Below are 5,315 nucleotides of genomic sequence, written 5' to 3'. Positions count from 1 at the left end.
CTTATAAATTCTATCCTTATTTCTTTGTACTGTTTTGGTATATTTCCATTTTAATAATTTATTTTTTATTCTTTCTAAATATAAGTTTTCTTCACCTCAACATAAGTGTAACTCTTACCATAGTTTATCCTTTTCAAACTCTCTAAGCTCAACTGTTTAAAAATAAATTTTGGTTGTAAAATTTTAATAAAACATAATAACTGTATGCATCACACATAGGATAATTAAAATGATTAATTAAAATGATTTAAAATTTTAATTTCTACATAGATGGATTAATGATATTTTATTTAGTTCAGTGCATTTTTAGTAAGCCATTTTCTATGTGCAAGCTAAAGTGTATGTATGTAAATATAAAAATGCAACATCCTCCCGCAAGAAGCTTATATTCTGTGAAGCCTGCTTATATGTTTACATTCTGCTGGTTCAGTTTACATTTCAAGCCTAGCTCCTTTTTTAATTAAAATTTTTTTAATAGATTAAGATTTTAGGAGATAGTGGGCTGCTGGAGAACACTGCTAGATTTGTAATCGGGGATTCTGGATCAGACCCTAACTCTTTTATTTGTTGTTTATATGAACTTGAGCAAATTATTCTCATCTCTGGAGCCTTAGTTTTCTGTTTTTACAATGAGAATGCTGGACTAGAAGACTTCTAAAGTCTCTTCTAGTTCTAAATCTATGCTCTTAGGAATGGATCTTAGAGATCTTCTCATCCACACTCTTATTTTACTACAGAGGAGGGGCAGCTGGGTGGCACATTGGAGAGAACATCAGGCTTGGAGTTAGGAAGACGAGAATACAATTCTGGCCTCATTTATGTAGTAGCTGTGTTACTCTAACCAAATCACTTAACTCTGTTGGAATTGTTCTGAATCATCTCATTGTTGAAAAGAGCCATATCCATAACAGCTAATCATCACATAATCTTATTGTTGCTATGTACAATGATCTCCTGGTTCTATTCACTTCACTCAGCATCAGTTCATGTAAGTCTCTCCAGCACTCTCTGAAATCATCCTGCTGATTGTTTCTTACAGAACAATAATATTCCATAACATTCATATATTAAAGATTATTCAGCCTTTCTCCAAGTGATGAATAGCCACTCAATTTCCAGTTCCTTATCACTACTAAAAGGGCTACTACAAACATTTTTGTATATGTGGGTCCTTTTCCCTTTTTTGTGATCATTTTGGGACAGACCCAGTAGAGAAACTGTTGGATCAAATTAGTTTTATTATCCTTTGGGCATTCATTTAACCTTGTTTACCTTTGTTTCTCCATCTATAAAATGAGCTGGAGAAGAAAATGGCAAACCACTTCAGTATCTTTGCCAAGGAAACTTCAAATAAGGTCACAAAAATTTGGACATGACTGAAACAACCCAACAACTACAATTTCCTATTTAAATTGCACTTCAGGGAGCAGCTAGGTGGCGCAGTGGATAGAGCACCAGCCCTGAATTCAGGAGGACCCGAGTTCAAATCTGGTTTCAGACACTTAACATTTCTTAGCTGTGTGACCCTGGGCAAGTCACTTAACCCCAGCCTTGGGGGAAAAAAAAATTGCACTTGGGTGGAGTTTGATCTGTATGGAATGTAACTGTAAATTCTCTGAATATTTTATTAATTTCTATGCCTTGGTGCCTAATACAGTATTTTGCACAATATTTGCTCAACAAATGACCCATCAGAACCTTCAGTGATTCCTTAGTGTCTATTGAATAAAATTTAATCTGGTATTCAAGGCCCTCCAAGGTATTCTTTAAACTTTTTCACTACTCACTTTCATAATACTTTATCTCCTATTGGACTAATCATTCCAATTTCTTGTACTCTTTTATCTTTAATCATGGCATTTCATCTATGTGGAATGCACTCCCCCTCCCCCCCAACCTTTTCTGCTTGCTAAATTCCTACCCACCACCCTTCAGAAGCAGCTCAAACTCTACTCATTCTGTGACACTTTCACTGATAATCCCAGCTAGAATTGTTCTTTTCCCTCTCCACTCAAATCCTGACTTCTAATAGTTGGTTAATTGTTCTCAAAGAGGACCAAAAATGACAATACTATGTAAGAATTGAGTTGTATCCGAATGGAGCTGATCAGACCAATATGAGCTCAAAATGCTCTGCCACAGGTCAGACAAAATTGTCCCTATGAACGTTTGGGATGGACTCTAGTTTTGCACATCTCACATTTCTTCTGAGATGATTCAATTCTGCTTTGCTCATAAAGTGTAGCATCTTCTCTGATAAGAGCGTATTATGCTGGGTGGTCCTTGTCATGTCTCCCATGTCAGACAATCAATTCTGAAGTTCTTAAGAATATCCTGGGAATGTCCTTGTATCACTTTTTCTGACCACCTTGTCCGTGCTTGCTTTGTGTGAATCCTCCATAAAATAAATTTTTTTGTCAAGTGTCCATTTGGCATTTGAGCAGTATGATCAGTCCAACAGAATTGTGTTCTCTGCAGGAGAGGTGGAATGCTTGGCAGTTTACTTTAAGAAAGGGACATCAGTGTCTGGTATTTTATCCCAGGTAATCTTCAGAATCTTCCTAAGACAATTCAAATGGAAATGATTCTATTTCCTGGCACAATGCTGTCTTTGTAAAATGAGCTGGAGAAGAGAATGGCAGGTTTCACAGGCATACAACAATGAGGTCAGCAATGGCTCTGTAGACCTTTAGTTTAGTAGTTAGTCTAATATGTCTCTTCTCCCACACTTTCCTTCAGAGCCTCTCAAACATTGAGCTAGCTCTGGCAATGTGTGTGTCAGTCTCATCATCAGTGTGGACATCCCTGGAAAGTAAACTGTCAAGTATGTTTATTACATACTTTTTTATTTATTACATTATTACATTATATATATTTATTAGCCATATTACCATGGTTTAGAAACCTTACTGTTTCTCTGTTACCTCATCTGTCAAATGACTGTCATAATATCTGTAGCACTTGTTTACTGGGTTGCTGTGAGAATCAATGAGATGATGTATATAAAGCCCTTTCATGATTTAAGTATTATATAAATGTCAGTTAATAGTATTTACATTTATAAAATATTTATAAAACTTTAAAGCAGGTGGTACAGTAGATAGAGTGCTAGGCCTGGGAGTCAGAAAAGCTCATATTCCATATTCAATTTCAGCCTTAGACACTAACTAGTTTTGTGGTTGCTGTTGTTGTTTAGACATTTTTTTCAGGCATATCTGACTCTTCCTGATCCCATTTGGGGTTTTCTTGGCAAAGATACTGAAGTGGTTTGCCATCTCCTTTTTCAACTTATTTTAGAGGTGAACAAATAGGATTAAGTGAGTTTAGCGGGGTCACCCAGCTGATAAGTATCTGAGGATAAATTTGAACTCATAAAGATGAGTCTTCTTGACTCCAAACCTGCTCTATCCACAGTTGCCCCCAATTAGCTTTGTTACCCTGGGTAAATCACTTAACCTATTTGTCTCAGTTTCTTCATTATAAAAATGGGGATAATCATAGTACTACCTTGCAGGGTTGCTATAAAGATCAAATGAATAATATTTGCTAAAAAGCACTTAGCAGTCTGGTACATAGTAGGTGCTATATAAAATTATTATTATTATTATTAAATCTCCTATTAGCATAGTGGTATGCATTCAGTAACTATTGAATGTGTGAGTGGATGAATGAACAGATAAATGTCATCTTTGTATTATTCCTTCCTGGAAAGAAGCAATTTTAATGAGCAAGGACATATCTAACTCCTACATTAAGGATTTGGCCCTTCCCTAAGGTTGATTTATTTTTGTTATTGTTTAATTTTTTAAAAAATGTCTAAGTCCATTCCTATTTTAATTATTTATGACATGGCCACCTCTCCCTTTTCTTTTCTTTCTTTTTTTTTTTTTTTTTTTTGAGGCTGGGGTTAAGTGACTTGCCCAGGGTCACACAGCTAGGAAGTGTTAAGTGTCTGAGACCAGATTTGAACTTGGGTCCTCCTGAATTCAAGGCTGGTGCTCTATCCACTGCACCACCTAGCCACCCCCCACCTCTCCCTTTTCAATTGTAATTAAACAAAATGGCCATTTAAATTCAGAAAGTCAAGCTAAGGACAATGCTTTTCAGCTTATAACTTTTATATATATATATATTTAAACAATAACAATACCTGTATGCTGCATTGTATTCATTCATCTAGGCTTGGTACGTACTATAAAATTTGAAGTTTAATTGTTGAAATAACACAATAGACTTTGGATAAATGAAGATCAGGCTTGAAATGAGCCAAACGAGGGGAAATCTGAATTAGACCTTTAGATCTGTTCAAAGCAACTATAATCTAGAAAATAGAATTGTTGATTGCTTAATTGCTAACCAGTGCACCAGCATCATAAGCTTTTATGACATTTTTCTTTCATTCATCTGTTCAAATTCTTTCATTTTATAGATAAAGATGCTGATACAGAGAGGTTAAATATCTTATCCAAAGTCACACAGAAGTCAATTACAGAGTCAAGATTCAAGTCCTCTTATTCTAAACCCATCATTCTTCATTCTACCATGCTCCTGCCTACAGTCCATGTCTTCCATTCAATAAATGCTTTTCTTCCTTACTCTGTAATAATGGTGCCCTGTGGTCCTCTCCTTATATGGACTATTCCTTTTGAATAAGTATATTTTTTTAGGGCTATATTCTAAGCACAGTCCGATACCACCACATTTCTACTTTAGCCTGTTGGCAAATTATAAATAAAATGGATTAGGAATGATCCTGAGTTTCCTTTATTAAGTAATGAGCATATGTATTGTTCTGGCTGAAATAACTTATCTTTAGATCCTGTGTTTAGGTAATATGTTGCTTGTTTCTCAAATTCAACATATTCACAGTTAATCTTAATCTCTTTCCATTAAAACCTGCCCAGTTCCTGTTGATAATAATAATGATAATAATTATATGGATATATATGCATATATATGCACACATATACACATTACAATCCATGATCTTAAATATAAACAAATTCATAAAATTTAGTTACCAAGCAAGGTGAATTAAAAAACTTAATTTGTTATTGTTCAGTTGTTTTTCAGTCATGTTCTACCCTTTCTATCCCATGTTCCCCATATTCTATCCCATTTGAAGTTTTCCTGGCAGAGATACCGGAGGGATTTGCTGTTTCCTTCTTCAGATCATTTGACAGATGAGGAAACTGAGGCAAACAGAATAAGGTTTTATACTAATATCTGAGGCCAGATTTGAATTTAGGAAGAGTATTTCTGCTTCCCTGTGGTGACCGTGTTAGCACCCTGGATACCTTAGAATCAGCTGAAGT

This window comes from Sminthopsis crassicaudata, chromosome 1 (assembly GCF_048593235.1).
Source record: "Sminthopsis crassicaudata isolate SCR6 chromosome 1, ASM4859323v1, whole genome shotgun sequence".
In the NCBI taxonomy this organism is placed as follows: Eukaryota; Metazoa; Chordata; class Mammalia; order Dasyuromorphia; family Dasyuridae; genus Sminthopsis; species Sminthopsis crassicaudata.
This window is presented reverse-complemented; position numbering follows the sequence as displayed.